Source organism: Ambystoma mexicanum, chromosome 2q, assembly GCF_040938575.1.
Source record: "Ambystoma mexicanum isolate Mex_15411 chromosome 2q, UKY_AmexF1_1, whole genome shotgun sequence".
NCBI classification, from domain to species: domain Eukaryota; kingdom Metazoa; phylum Chordata; class Amphibia; order Caudata; family Ambystomatidae; genus Ambystoma; species Ambystoma mexicanum.
This window is the reverse complement of record NC_090924.1, coordinates 127998567-128014042: the sequence shown is the minus strand read 5'-3', so window position 1 is coordinate 128014042 and position 15476 is coordinate 127998567. Positions and strand designations below refer to the sequence as shown.

Sequence of the window (15476 nt, the reverse complement as noted above, 5' to 3'; positions counted from 1 at the left end):
CTTGATTGGGCTCGTCCGGGATTTGAACCCGGGACCTCTCGCACCCAAAGCGAGAATCATACCCCTAGACCAACGAGCCACAGTCCTTTGAGCATTTGACGGAATTGTCCTCAGCGTTTGCACCCCCCTTAGGATTCGAGGCCAAGAATGCCTATTCCTGAAGTTTGTTCCTGCCGCTGAAAGCCTTGTCGGTGTATGAGCCAAATGAATGCCCCAGTCGGCACGCTCTGACTGTCTTCACAGGTCTCCTCCTCATCCCGAAGGTTGGTGGCCCATTGACATCAGGGTGGAAGGTGCTTGCGATACACTGTTCCTTCCTTCCTTCCTTCCTTCCTTTATTCCTCTTATGCTGTTTATGTAATAAGAGGGGACGATACACAGAAGAGAGAAAGTGGCCCAACACACTAGACTAGCAGTCTTCTGATCAATCTGCAGCTGGCAAGGTGGGGGAGAGCCTTTATTTTGCACCTGCTGGGATCTGCATTGGCAGAAGCTCTGAGGGCTGGGCCTTTCCTTTTGCCTGTAAAAACAAAAAGCAGCCCTCCTCCCTCCAGCCCTGAGAGCATGGGCGTGACACTGGAAAAAGCAGCATCTCCCCTTTGGTAAAGATGACCATTGCACAGCTGCTCACTCAGAGCTCGATCGTGCTCGATCAGGCGAGATATATTTAGGTCACCAGCAAAGTCTGTTCTCTTTTCTTGCGTAGGGTGAGCATTCACAGAACCCAGCTTCGTTGACAAGAGTGCAAAAGGTGTATACTAAAAGCTTTCTGCTTTACTTGAGCGCCATGGCCGTTATTATATTTTGGCTGCTCCAAGCAATCTCTGTCCAGCCGATGCAAATTTCCAGCTCAAATTTTCCCAGCACTCAAAAAGTCCCTCCTCCCGCCAGCTCTGCTTTCAGGAAGTTCAGCAGAAGCAGTCCAACTTCTGTTCCCACTTCAGAGGAAAAGCTTTCTCGGGCCAGAGAAAGCCAGGGAATCACTGTACCGGCAAGTGCATTTCTTACAACTGGTAATCCCTCAGAACACAGAAATGAAGAAGCTGTATATGAAAATGTATTATTTCTTTGGTACACTAACCTATGTAACTAATATGGACCATTTCAGAGGACGGAGCGGACCCAACTGTGATCCCAGAGACTCAAATACCCAGCAGTAGGGAAAATAAATCCTCTCTGTGCTCTGCAACATTACATACACAAAATGCAAGCGCGTGCATTTTTTTATTGGCCCCATATACAGAATACATGTGAGGATGCTTGCCTTCCCAGTGTATTTCTCAAGCTCTTGAGAGCATATGCTATTTCCATGGGAACGCAAATAAGTTCATACTTTACATTTGTGTGTGACAAAAGGGGAAAAAAACTATTTTGTGTAAAATGCCAGCAGAGAGTGTTTCTGCCCGGTCTCGAACCGGGGACCTTTCGCGTGTGAGGCGAACGTGATAACCACTACACTACAGAAACAGCTGCTTACTCACCTTTGTAGGGACTGGGAGAACAGGTGCAAAGGGCAGTGCAAGTGGACCTGCTTAAAGACTAATCAAATGCCTTGCGCCTGAAGCTCACACAATCCAGCCTAAAACATACGTCCTATCAAGCATGCGCACATATACAAGTATGCCAGCTGAGGGCCTATGCAGCGTACAGAGGGAAGGACATATTTCCACTTTGAGATCGGACGGCCAAAACTCACAAGCAAATCAAGGAATGTTACTGAGAGCTAACAGAGAACACAAAGTGCTTGTCGCAAGGACATGGCACGCAAAGAGGTTCAGGAAGTGAATTGTTCATCGACTACTGCTTACCGAGAAAACCAGACAGTCTGTCCAATGAAAATAACATTGAAAAAACAAAAAATAGGAGCTCAAGTTAACCACCTTGATTGGGACCTCTCGCACCCAAAGCGAGAATCATACCCCTAGACCAACGAGCCACAGTCCTTTGAGCATTTGACGGAATTGTCCTCAGCGTTTGCACCCCCCTTAGGATTCGAGGCCAAGAATGCCTATTCCTGAAGTTTGTTCCTGCCGCTGAAAGCCTTGTCGGTGTATGAGCCAAATGAATGCCCCAGTCGGCACGCTCTGACTGTCTTCACAGGTCTCCTCCTCATCCCGAAGGTTGGTGGCCCATTGACATCAGGGTGGAAGGTGCTTGCGATACACTGTTCCTTCCTTCCTTCCTTCCTTCCTTTATTCCTCTTATGCTGTTTATGTAATAAGAGGGGACGATACACAGAAGAGAGAAAGTGGCCCAACACACTAGACTAGCAGTCTTCTGATCAATCTGCAGCTGGCAAGGTGGGGGAGAGCCTTTATTTTGCACCTGCTGGGATCTGCATTGGCAGAAGCTCTGAGGGCTGGGCCTTTCCTTTTGCCTGTAAAAACAAAAAGCAGCCCTCCTCCCTCCAGCCCTGAGAGCATGGGCGTGACACTGGAAAAAGCAGCATCTCCCCTTTGGTAAAGATGACCATTGCACAGCTGCTCACTCAGAGCTCGATCGTGCTCGATCAGGCGAGATATATTTAGGTCACCAGCAAAGTCTGTTCTCTTTTCTTGCGTAGGGTGAGCATTCACAGAGCCCAGCTTCGTTGACAAGAGTGCAAAAGGTGTATACTAAAAGCTTTCTGCTTTACTTGAGCGCCATGGCCGTTATTATATTTTGGCTGCTCCAAGCAATCTCTGTCCAGCCGATGCAAATTTCCAGCTCAAATTTTCCCAGCACTCAAAAAGTCCCTCCTCCCGCCAGCTCTGCTTTCAGGAAGTTCAGCAGAAGCAGTCCAACTTCTGTTCCCACTTCAGAGGAAAAGCTTTCTCGGGCCAGAGAAAGCCAGGGAATCACTGTACCGGCAAGTGCATTTCTTACAACTGGTAATCCCTCAGAACACAGAAATGAAGAAGCTGTATATGAAAATGTATTATTTCTTTGGTACACTAACCTATGTAACTAATATGGACCATTTCAGAGGACGGAGCGGACCCAACTGTGATCCCAGAGACCCAAATACCCAGCAGTAGGGAAAATAAATCCTCTCTGTGCTCTGCAACATTACATACACAAAATGCAAGCGCGTGCATTTTTTTATTGGCCCCATATACAGAATACATGTGAGGATGCTTGCCTTCCCAGTGTATTTCTCAAGCTCTTGAGAGCATATGCTATTTCCATGGGAACGCAAATAAGTTCATACTTTACATTTGTGTGTGACAAAAGGGGAAAAAAACTATTTTGTGTAAAATGCCAGCAGAGAGTGTTTCTGCCCGGTCTCGAACCGGGGACCTTTATAACCACTACACTACAGAAACAGCTGCTTGCTCACCTTTGTAGGGACTGGGAGAACAGGTGCAAAGGGCAGTGCAAGTGGACCTGCTTAAAGACTAATCAAATGCCTTGCGCCTGAAGCTCACACAATCCAGCCTAAAACATACGTCCTATCAAGCATGCGCACATATACAAGTATGCCAGCTGAGGGCCTATGCAGCGTACAGAGGGAAGGACATATTTCCACTTTGAGATCGGACGGCCAAAACTCACAGGCAAATCAAGGAATGTTACTGAGAGCTAACAGAGAACACAAAGTGCTTGTCGCAAGGACATGGCACGCAAAGAGGTTCAGGAAGTGAATTGTTCATCGACTACTGCTTACCGAGAAAACCAGAGAGTCTGTCCAATGAAAATAACATTGAAAAAACAAAAAAAAGGAGCTCAAGTTAACCACCTTGATTGGGCTCGTACGGGATTTGAACCCGGGCCCTCTCGCACCCAAAGCAAGAATCATACCCCTAGACCAACGAGCCACGGTTCTTTGAGCATTTGACGGAATTGTCCTCAGCGTTTGCACCCCCCTTAGGATTCGAGGCCAAGAATGCCTATTCCTGAAGTTTGTTCCTGCCGCTGAAAGCCTTGTCGGTGTATGAGCCAAATGAATGCCCCAGTCGGCACGCTCTGACTGTCTTCACAGGTCTCCTCCTCATCCCGAAGGTTGGTGGCCCATTGACATCAGGGTGGAAGGTGCTTGCGATACACTGTTCCTTCCTTCCTTCCTTCCTTCCTTTATTCCTCTTATGCTGTTTATGTAATAAGAGGGGACGATACACAGAAGAGAGAAAGTGGCCCAACACACTAGACTAGCAGTCTTCTGATCAATCTGCAGCTGGCAAGGTGGGGGAGAGCCTTTATTTTGCACCTGCTGGGATCTGCATTGGCAGAAGCTCTGAGGGCTGGGCCTTTCCTTTTGCCTGTAAAAACAAAAAGCAGCCCTCCTCCCTCCAGCCCTGAGAGCATGGGCGTGACACTGGAAAAAGCAGCATCTCCCCTTTGGTAAAGATGACCATTGCACAGCTGCTCACTCAGAGCTCGATCGTGCTCGATCAGGCCAGATATATTTAGGTCACCAGCAAAGTCTGTTCTCTTTTCTTGCGTAGGGTGAGCATTCACAGAACCCAGCTTCGTTGACAAGAGTGCAAAAGGTGTATACTAAAAGCTTTCTGCTTTACTTGAGCACCATGGCCGTTATTATATTTTGGCTGCTCCAAGCAATCTCTGTCCAGCCGATGCAAATTTCCAGCTCAAATTTTCCCAGCACTCAAAAAGTCCCTCCTCCCGCCAGCTCTGCTTTCAGGAAGTTCAGCAGAAGCAGTCCAACTTCTGTTCCCACTTCAGAGGAAAAGCTTTCTCGGGCCAGAGAAAGCCAGGGAATCACTGTACCGGCAAGTGCATTTCTTACAACTGGTAATCCCTCAGAACACAGAAATGAAGAAGCTGTATATGAAAATGTATTATTTCTTTGGTACACTAACCTATGTAACTAATATGGACCATTTCAGAGGACGGAGCGGACCCAACTGTGATCCCAGAGACTCAAATACCCAGCAGTAGGGAAAATAAATCCTCTCTGTGCTCTGCAACATTACATACACAAAATGCAAGCGCGTGCATTTTTTTATTGGCCCCATATACAGAATACATGTGAGGATGCTTGCCTTCCCAGTGTATTTCTCAAGCTCTTGAGAGCATATGCTATTTCCATGGGAACGCAAATAAGTTCATACTTTACATTTGTGTGTGACAAAAGGGGAAAAAAACTATTTTGTGTAAAATGCCAGCAGAGAGTGTTTCTGCCCGGTCTCGAACCGGGGACCTTTCGCGTGCGTGATAACCACTACACTACAGAAACAGCTGCTTACTCACCTTTGTAGGGACTGGGAGAACAGGTGCAAAGGGCAGTGCAAGTGGACCTGCTTAAAGACTAATCAAATGCCTTGCGCCTGAAGCTCACACAATCCAGCCTAAAACATACGTCCTATCAAGCATGCGCACATATACAAGTATGCCAGCTGAGGGCCTATGCAGCGTACAGAGGGAAGGACATATTTCCACTTTGAGATCGGACGGCCAAAACTCACAAGCAAATCAAGGAATGTTACTGAGAGCTAACAGAGAACACAAAGTGCTTGTCGCAAGGACATGGCACGCAAAGAGGTTCAGGAAGTGAATTGTTCATCGACTACTGCTTACCGAGAAAACCAGAGAGTCTGTCCAATGAAAATAACATTGAAAAAACAAAAAATAGGAGCTCAAGTTAACCACCTTGATTGGGACCTCTCGCACCCAAAGCGAGAATCATACCCCTAGACCAACGAGCCACGGTCCTTTGAGCATTTGATGGAATTGTCCTCAGCGTTTGCACCCCCCTTAGGATTCGAGGTAAAGAATGCCTATTCCTGAAGTTTGTTCCTGCCGCTGAAAGCCTTGTCGGTGTATGAGCCAAATGAATGCCCCAGTCGGCACGCTCTGACTGTCTTCACAGGTCTCCTCCTCATCCCGAAGGTTGGTGGCCCATTGACATCAGGGTGGAAGGTGCTTGCGATACACTGTTCCTTCCTTCCTTCCTTCCTTCCTTTATTCCTCTTATGCTGTTTATGTAATAAGAGGGGACGATACACAGAAGAGAGAAAGTGGCCCAACACACTAGACTAGCAGTCTTCTGATCAATCTGCAGCTGGCAAGGTGGGGGAGAGCCTTTATTTTGCACCTGCTGGGATCTGCATTGGCAGAAGCTCTGAGGGCTGGGCCTTTCCTTTTGCCTGTAAAAACAAAAAGCAGCCCTCCTCCCTCCAGCCCTGAGAGCATGGGCGTGACACTGGAAAAAGCAGCATCTCCCCTTTGGTAAAGATGACCATTGCACAGCTGCTCACTCAGAGCTCGATCGTGCTCGATCAGGCGAGATATATTTAGGTCACCAGCAAAGTCTGTTCTCTTTTCTTGCGTAGGGTGAGCATTCACAGAGCCCAGCTTCGTTGACAAGAGTGCAAAAGGTGTATACTAAAAGCTTTCTGCTTTACTTGAGCGCCATGGCCGTTATTATATTTTGGCTGCTCCAAGCAATCTCTGTCCAGCCGATGCAAATTTCCAGCTCAAATTTTCCCAGCACTCAAAAAGTCCCTCCTCCCGCCAGCTCTGCTTTCAGGAAGTTCAGCAGAAGCAGTCCAACTTCTGTTCCCACTTCAGAGGAAAAGCTTTCTCGGGCCAGAGAAAGCCAGGGAATCACTGTACCGGCAAGTGCATTTCTTACAACTGGTAATCCCTCAGAACACAGAAATGAAGAAGCTGTATATGAAAATGTATTATTTCTTTGGTACACTAACCTATGTAACTAATATGGACCATTTCAGAGGACGGAGCGGACCCAACTGTGATCCCAGAGACCCAAATACCCAGCAGTAGGGAAAATAAATCCTCTCTGTGCTCTGCAACATTACATACACAAAATGCAAGCGCGTGCATTTTTTTATTGGCCCCATATACAGAATACATGTGAGGATGCTTGCCTTCCCAGTGTATTTCTCAAGCTCTTGAGAGCATATGCTATTTCCATGGGAACGCAAATAAGTTCATACTTTACATTTGTGTGTGACAAAAGGGGAAAAAAACTATTTTGTGTAAAATGCCAGCAGAGAGTGTTTCTGCCCGGTCTCGAACCGGGGACCTTTCGCGTGTGAGGCGAACGTGATAACCACTACACTACAGAAACAGCTGCTTGCTCACCTTTGTAGGGACTGGGAGAACAGGTGCAAAGGGCAGTGCAAGTGGACCTGCTTAAAGACTAATCAAATGCCTTGCGCCTGAAGCTCACACAATCCAGCCTAAAACATACGTCCTATCAAGCATGCGCACATATACAAGTATGCCAGCTGAGGGCCTATGCAGCGTACAGAGGGAAGGACATATTTCCACTTTGAGATCGGACGGCCAAAACTCACAAGCAAATCAAGGAATGTTACTGAGAGCTAACAGAGAACACAAAGTGCTTGTCGCAAGGACATGGCACGCAAAGAGGTTCAGGAAGTGAATTGTTCATCGACTACTGCTTACCGAGAAAACCAGAGAGTCTGTCCAATGAAAATAACATTGAAAAAACAAAAAAAAGGAGCTCAAGTTAACCACCTTGATTGGGCTCGTACGGGATTTGAACCCGGGACCTCTCGCACCCAAAGCGAGAATCATACCCCTAGACCAACGAGCCACGGTCCTTTGAGCATTTGACGGAATTGTCCTCAGCGTTTGCACCCCCCTTAGGATTCGAGGCCAAGAATGCCTATTCCTGAAGTTTGTTCCTGCCGCTGAAAGCCTTGTCGGTGTATGAGCCAAATGAATGCCCCAGTCGGCACGCTCTGACTGTCTTCACAGGTCTCCTCCTCATCCCGAAGGTTGGTGGCCCATTGACATCAGGGTGGAAGGTGCTTGCGATACACTGTTCCTTCCTTCCTTTATTCCTCTTATGCTGTTTATGTAATAAGAGGGGACGATACACAGAAGAGAGAAAGTGGCCCAACACACTAGACTAGCAGTCTTCTGATCAATCTGCAGCTGGCAAGGTGGGGGAGAGCCTTTATTTTGCACCTGCTGGGATCTGCATTGGCAGAAGCTCTGAGGGCTGGGCCTTTCCTTTTGCCTGTAAAAACAAAAAGCAGCCCTCCTCCCTCCAGCCCTGAGAGCATGGGCGTGACACTGGAAAAAGCAGCATCTCCCCTTTGGTAAAGATGACCATTGCACAGCTGCTCACTCAGAGCTCGATCGTGCTCGATCAGGCGAGATATATTTAGGTCACCAGCAAAGTCTGTTCTCTTTTCTTGCGTAGGGTGAGCATTCACAGAGCCCAGCTTCGTTGACAAGAGTGCAAAAGGTGTATACTAAAAGCTTTCTGCTTTACTTGAGCGCCATGGCCGTTATTATATTTTGGCTGCTCCAAGCAATCTCTGTCCAGCCGATGCAAATTTCCAGCTCAAATTTTCCCAGCACTCAAAAAGTCCCTCCTCCCGCCAGCTCTGCTTTCAGGAAGTTCAGCAGAAGCAGTCCAACTTCTGTTCCCACTTCAGAGGAAAAGCTTTCTCGGGCCAGAGAAAGCCAGGGAATCACTGTACCGGCAAGTGCATTTCTTACAACTGGTAATCCCTCAGAACACAGAAATGAAGAAGCTGTATATGAAAATGTATTATTTCTTTGGTACACTAACCTATGTAACTAATATGGACCATTTCAGAGGACGGAGCGGACCCAACTGTGATCCCAGAGACCCAAATACCCAGCAGTAGGGAAAATAAATCCTCTCTGTGCTCTGCAACATTACATACACAAAATGCAAGCGCGTGCATTTTTTTATTGGCCCCATATACAGAATACATGTGAGGATGCTTGCCTTCCCAGTGTATTTCTCAAGCTCTTGAGAGCATATGCTATTTCCATGGGAACGCAAATAAGTTCATACTTTACATTTGTGTGTGACAAAAGGGGAAAAAAACTATTTTGTGTAAAATGCCAGCAGAGAGTGTTTCTGCCCGGTCTCGAACCGGGGACCTTTCGCGTGTGAGGCGAACGTGATAACCACTACACTACAGAAACAGCTGCTTGCTCACCTTTGTAGGGACTGGGAGAACAGGTGCAAAGGGCAGTGCAAGTGGACCTGCTTAAAGACTAATCAAATGCCTTGCGCCTGAAGCTCACACAATCCAGCCTAAAACATACGTCCTATCAAGCATGCGCACATATACAAGTATGCCAGCTGAGGGCCTATGCAGCGTACAGAGGGAAGGACATATTTCCACTTTGAGATCGGACGGCCAAAACTCACAAGCAAATCAAGGAATGTTACTGAGAGCTAACAGAGAACACAAAGTGCTTGTCGCAAGGACATGGCACGCAAAGAGGTTCAGGAAGGGAATTGTTCATCGACTACTGCTTACCGAGAAAACCAGAGAGTCTGTCCAATGAAAATAACATTGAAAAAACAAAAAAAAGGAGCTCAAGTTAACCACCTTGATTGGGCTCGTACGGGATTTGAACCCGGGACCTCTCGCACCCAAAGCGAGAATCATACCCCTAGACCAACGAGCCACGGTCCTTTGAGCATTTGACGGAATTGTCCTCAGCGTTTGCACCCCCCTTAGGATTCGAGGCCAAGAATGCCTATTCCTGAAGTTTGTTCCTGCCGCTGAAAGCCTTGTCGGTGTATGAGCCAAATGAATGCCCCAGTCGGCACGCTCTGACTGTCTTCACAGGTCTCCTCCTCATCCCGAAGGTTGGTGGCCCATTGACATCAGGGTGGAAGGTGCTTGCGATACACTGTTCCTTCCTTCCTTTATTCCTCTTATGCTGTTTATGTAATAAGAGGGGACGATACACAGAAGAGAGAAAGTGGCCCAACACACTAGACCAGCAGTCTTCTGATCAATCTGCAGCTGGCAAGGTGGGGGAGAGCCTTTATTTTGCACCTGCTGGGATCTGCATTGGCAGAAGCTCTGAGGGCTGGGCCTTTCCTTTTGCCTGTAAAAACAAAAAGCAGCCCTCCTCCCTCCAGCCCTGAGAGCATGGGCGTGACACTGGAAAAAGCAGCATCTCCCCTTTGGTAAAGATGACCATTGCACAGCTGCTCACTCAGAGCTCGATCGTGCTCGATCAGGCGAGATATATTTAGGTCACCAGCAAAGTCTGTTCTCTTTTCTTGCGTAGGGTGAGCATTCACAGAGCCCAGCTTCGTTGACAAGAGTGCAAAAGGTGTATACTAAAAGCTTTCTGCTTTACTTGAGCGCCATGGCCGTTATTATATTTTGGCTGCTCCAAGCAATCTCTGTCCAGCCGATGCAAATTTCCAGCTCAAATTTTCCCAGCACTCAAAAAGTCCCTCCTCCCGCCAGCTCTGCTTTCAGGAAGTTCAGCAGAAGCAGTCCAACTTCTGTTCCCACTTCAGAGGAAAAGCTTTCTCGGGCCAGAGAAAGCCAGGGAATCACTGTACCGGCAAGTGCATTTCTTACAACTGGTAATCCCTCAGAACACAGAAATGAAGAAGCTGTATATGAAAATGTATTATTTCTTTGGTACACTAACCTATGTAACTAATATGGACCATTTCAGAGGACGGAGCGGACCCAACTGTGATCCCAGAGACTCAAATACCCAGCAGTAGGGAAAATAAATCCTCTCTGTGCTCTGCAACATTACATACACAAAATGCAAGCGCGTGCATTTTTTTATTGGCCCCATATACAGAATACATGTGAGGATGCTTGCCTTCCCAGTGTATTTCTCAAGCTCTTGAGAGCATATGCTATTTCCATGGGAACGCAAATAAGTTCATACTTTACATTTGTGTGTGACAAAAGGGGAAAAAAACTATTTTGTGTAAAATGCCAGCAGAGAGTGTTTCTGCCCGGTCTCGAACCGGGGACCTTTCGCGTGTGAGGCGAACGTGATAACCACTACACTACAGAAACAGCTGCTTACTCACCTTTGTAGGGACTGGGAGAACAGGTGCAAAGGGCAGTGCAAGTGGACCTGCTTAAAGACTAATCAAATGCCTTGCGCCTGAAGCTCACACAATCCAGCCTAAAACATACGTCCTATCAAGCATGCGCACATATACAAGTATGCCAGCTGAGGGCCTATGCAGCGTACAGAGGGAAGGACATATTTCCACTTTGAGATCGGACGGCCAAAACTCACAAGCAAATCAAGGAATGTTACTGAGAGCTAACAGAGAACACAAAGTGCTTGTCGCAAGGACATGGCACGCAAAGAGGTTCAGGAAGTGAATTGTTCATCGACTACTGCTTACCGAGAAAACCAGAGAGTCTGTCCAATGAAAATAACATTGAAAAAACAAAAAATAGGAGCTCAAGTTAACCACCTTGATTGGGACCTCTCGCACCCAAAGCGAGAATCATACCCCTAGACCAACGAGCCACAGTCCTTTGAGCATTTGACGGAATTGTCCTCAGCGTTTGCACCCCCCTTAGGATTCGAGGCCAAGAATGCCTATTCCTGAAGTTTGTTCCTGCCGCTGAAAGCCTTGTCGGTGTATGAGCCAAATGAATGCCCCAGTCGGCACGCTCTGACTGTCTTCACAGGTCTCCTCCTCATCCCGAAGGTTGGTGGCCCATTGACATCAGGGTGGAAGGTGCTTGCGATACACTGTTCCTTCCTTCCTTCCTTCCTTCCTTTATTCCTCTTATGCTGTTTATGTAATAAGAGGGGACGATACACAGAAGAGAGAAAGTGGCCCAACACACTAGACTAGCAGTCTTCTGATCAATCTGCAGCTGGCAAGGTGGGGGAGAGCCTTTATTTTGCACCTGCTGGGATCTGCATTGGCAGAAGCTCTGAGGGCTGGGCCTTTCCTTTTGCCTGTAAAAACAAAAAGCAGCCCTCCTCCCTCCAGCCCTGAGAGCATGGGCGTGACACTGGAAAAAGCAGCATCTCCCCTTTGGTAAAGATGACCATTGCACAGCTGCTCACTCAGAGCTCGATCGTGCTCGATCAGGCGAGATATATTTAGGTCACCAGCAAAGTCTGTTCTCTTTTCTTGCGTAGGGTGAGCATTCACAGAGCCCAGCTTCGTTGACAAGAGTGCAAAAGGTGTATACTAAAAGCTTTCTGCTTTACTTGAGCGCCATGGTCGTTATTATATTTTGGCTGCTCCAAGCAATCTCTGTCCAGCCGATGCAAATTTCCAGCTCAAATTTTCCCAGCACTCAAAAAGTCCCTCCTCCCGCCAGCTCTGCTTTCAGGAAGTTCAGCAGAAGCAGTCCAACTTCTGTTCCCACTTCAGAGGAAAAGCTTTCTCGGGCCAGAGAAAGCCAGGGAATCACTGTACCGGCAAGTGCATTTCTTACAACTGGTAATCCCTCAGAACACAGAAATGAAGAAGCTGTATATGAAAATGTATTATTTCTTTGGTACACTAACCTATGTAACTAATATGGACCATTTCAGAGGACGGAGCGGACCCAACTGTGATCCCAGAGACCCAAATACCCAGCAGTAGGGAAAATAAATCCTCTCTGTGCTCTGCAACATTACATACACAAAATGCAAGCGCGTGCATTTTTTTATTGGCCCCATATACAGAATACATGTGAGGATGCTTGCCTTCCCAGTGTATTTCTCAAGCTCTTGAGAGCATATGCTATTTCCATGGGAACGCAAATAAGTTCATACTTTACATTTGTGTGTGACAAAAGGGGAAAAAAACTATTTTGTGTAAAATGCCAGCAGAGAGTGTTTCTGCCCGGTCTCGAACCGGGGACCTTTATAACCACTACACTACAGAAACAGCTGCTTGCTCACCTTTGTAGGGACTGGGAGAACAGGTGCAAAGGGCAGTGCAAGTGGACCTGCTTAAAGACTAATCAAATGCCTTGCGCCTGAAGCTCACACAATCCAGCCTAAAACATACGTCCTATCAAGCATGCGCACATATACAAGTATGCCAGCTGAGGGCCTATGCAGCGTACAGAGGGAAGGACATATTTCCACTTTGAGATCGGACGGCCAAAACTCACAAGCAAATCAAGGAATGTTACTGAGAGCTAACAGAGAACACAAAGTGCTTGTCGCAAGGACATGGCACGCAAAGAGGTTCAGGAAGTGAATTGTTCATCGACTACTGCTTACCGAGAAAACCAGAGAGTCTGTCCAATGAAAATAACATTGAAAAAACAAAAAAAAGGTGCTCAAGTTAACCACCTTGATTGGGCTCGTACGGGATTTGAACCCGGGACCTCTCGCACCCAAAGCGAGAATCATACCCCTAGACCAACGAGCCACGGTCCTTTGAGCATTTGACGGAATTGTCCTCAGCGTTTGCACCCCCCTTAGGATTCGAGGCCAAGAATGCCTATTCCTGAAGTTTGTTCCTGCCGCTGAAAGCCTTGTCGGTGTATGAGCCAAATGAATGCCCCAGTCGGCACGCTCTGACTGTCTTCACAGGTCTCCTCCTCATCCCGAAGGTTGGTGGCCCATTGACATCAGGGTGGAAGGTGCTTGCGATACACTGTTCCTTCCTTCCTTCCTTCCTTCCTTTATTCCTCTTATGCTGTTTATGTAATAAGAGGGGACGATACACAGAAGAGAGAAAGTGGCCCAACACACTAGACTAGCAGTCTTCTGATCAATCTGCAGCTGGCAAGGTGGGGGAGAGCCTTTATTTTGCACCTGCTGGGATCTGCATTGGCAGAAGCTCTGAGGGCTGGGCCTTTCCTTTTGCCTGTAAAAACAAAAAGCAGCCCTCCTCCCTCCAGCCCTGAGAGCATGGGCGTGACACTGGAAAAAGCAGCATCTCCCCTTTGGTAAAGATGACCATTGCACAGCTGCTCACTCAGAGCTCGATCGTGCTCGATCAGGCGAGATATATTTAGGTCACCAGCAAAGTCTGTTCTCTTTTCTTGCGTAGGGTGAGCATTCACAGAGCCCAGCTTCGTTGACAAGAGTGCAAAAGGTGTATACTAAAAGCTTTCTGCTTTACTTGAGCGCCATGGCCGTTATTATATTTTGGCTGCTCCAAGCAATCTCTGTCCAGCCGATGCAAATTTCCAGCTCAAATTTTCCCAGCACTCAAAAAGTCCCTCCTCCCGCCAGCTCTGCTTTCAGGAAGTTCAGCAGAAGCAGTCCAACTTCTGTTCCCACTTCAGAGGAAAAGCTTTCTCGGGCCAGAGAAAGCCAGGGAATCACTGTACCGGCAAGTGCATTTCTTACAACTGGTAATCCCTCAGAACACAGAAATGAAGAAGCTGTATATGAAAATGTATTATTTCTTTGGTACACTAACCTATGTAACTAATATGGACCATTTCAGAGGACGGAGCGGACCCAACTGTGATCCCAGAGACCCAAATACCCAGCAGTAGGGAAAATAAATCCTCTCTGTGCTCTGCAACATTACATACACAAAATGCAAGCGCGTGCATTTTTTTATTGGCCCCATATACAGAATACATGTGAGGATGCTTGCCTTCCCAGTGTATTTCTCAAGCTCTTGAGAGCATATGCTATTTCCATGGGAACGCAAATAAGTTCATACTTTACATTTGTGTGTGACAAAAGGGGAAAAAAACTATTTTGTGTAAAATGCCAGCAGAGAGTGTTTCTGCCCGGTCTCGAACCGGGGACCTTTATAACCACTACACTACAGAAACAGCTGCTTGCTCACCTTTGTAGGGACTGGGAGAACAGGTGCAAAGGGCAGTGCAAGTGGACCTGCTTAAAGACTAATCAAATGCCTTGCGCCTGAAGCTCACACAATCCAGCCTAAAACATACGTCCTATCAAGCATGCGCACATATACAAGTATGCCAGCTGAGGGCCTATGCAGCGTACAGAGGGAAGGACATATTTCCACTTTGAGATCGGACGGCCAAAACTCACAAGCAAATCAAGGAATGTTACTGAGAGCTAACAGAGAACACAAAGTGCTTGTCGCAAGGACATGGCACGCAAAGAGGTTCAGGAAGTGAATTGTTCATCGACTACTGCTTACCGAGAAAACCAGAGAGTCTGTCCAATGAAAATAACATTGAAAAAACAAAAAAAAGGAGCTCAAGTTAACCACCTTGATTGGGCTCGTACGGGATTTGAACCCGGGACCTCTCGCACCCAAAGCGAGAATCATACCCCTAGACCAACGAGCCACGGTCCTTTGAGCATTTGACGGAATTGTCCTCAGCGTTTGCACCCCCCTTAGGATTCGAGGCCAAGAATGCCTATTCCTGAAGTTTGTTCCTGCCGCTGAAAGCCTTGTCGGTGTATGAGCCAAATGAATGCCCCAGTCGGCACGCTCTGACTGTCTTCACAGGTCTCCTCCTCATCCCGAAGGTTGGTGGCCCATTGACATCAGGGTGGAAGGTGCTTGCGATACACTGTTCCTTCCTTCCTTCCTTCCTTCCTTTATTCCTCTTATGCTGTTTATGTAATAAGAGGGGACGATACACAGAAGAGAGAAAGTGGCCCAACACACTAGACTAGCAGTCTTCTGATCAATCTGCAGCTGGCAAGGTGGGGGAGAGCCTTTATTTTGCACCTGCTGGGATCTGCATTGGCAGAAGCTCTGAGGGCTGGGCCTTTCCTTTTGCCTGTAAAAACAAAAAGCAGCCCTCCTCCCTCCAGCCCTGAGAGCATGGGCGTGACACTGGAAAAAGCAGCATCTC

At 47.4% G+C, this 15476-nt stretch overlaps 9 non-coding genes across 9 annotated transcripts; all 9 read right to left on the bottom strand.

Moving 5' to 3' along the window:
• Positions 1-7: 7 nt before the first annotated feature.
• On the bottom strand, positions 8-79 carry TRNAP-UGG (transfer RNA proline (anticodon UGG)). The gene has a single exon. It is a non-coding gene; the product is annotated as a tRNA-Pro (tRNA).
• A 1315-nt stretch (positions 80-1394) lies between these two features.
• Positions 1395-1467, bottom strand: TRNAV-CAC (transfer RNA valine (anticodon CAC)). The gene has a single exon. It is a non-coding gene; the product is annotated as a tRNA-Val (tRNA).
• A 5493-nt stretch (positions 1468-6960) lies between these two features.
• TRNAV-CAC (transfer RNA valine (anticodon CAC)) lies at positions 6961-7033 on the bottom strand. Its single transcript has one exon. It is a non-coding gene; the product is annotated as a tRNA-Val (tRNA).
• Positions 7034-7453: 420 nt separating this feature from the next.
• Positions 7454-7525, bottom strand: TRNAP-UGG (transfer RNA proline (anticodon UGG)). Its single transcript has one exon. It is a non-coding gene; the product is annotated as a tRNA-Pro (tRNA).
• A 1303-nt stretch (positions 7526-8828) lies between these two features.
• TRNAV-CAC (transfer RNA valine (anticodon CAC)) lies at positions 8829-8901 on the bottom strand. The gene has a single exon. It is a non-coding gene; the product is annotated as a tRNA-Val (tRNA).
• A 420-nt stretch (positions 8902-9321) lies between these two features.
• Positions 9322-9393, bottom strand: TRNAP-UGG (transfer RNA proline (anticodon UGG)). Its single transcript has one exon. It is a non-coding gene; the product is annotated as a tRNA-Pro (tRNA).
• A 1303-nt stretch (positions 9394-10696) lies between these two features.
• On the bottom strand, positions 10697-10769 carry TRNAV-CAC (transfer RNA valine (anticodon CAC)). Its single transcript has one exon. It is a non-coding gene; the product is annotated as a tRNA-Val (tRNA).
• A 2258-nt stretch (positions 10770-13027) lies between these two features.
• Positions 13028-13099, bottom strand: TRNAP-UGG (transfer RNA proline (anticodon UGG)). The gene has a single exon. It is a non-coding gene; the product is annotated as a tRNA-Pro (tRNA).
• Positions 13100-14888: 1789 nt separating this feature from the next.
• Positions 14889-14960, bottom strand: TRNAP-UGG (transfer RNA proline (anticodon UGG)). The gene has a single exon. It is a non-coding gene; the product is annotated as a tRNA-Pro (tRNA).
• Positions 14961-15476: the final 516 nt, after the last annotated feature.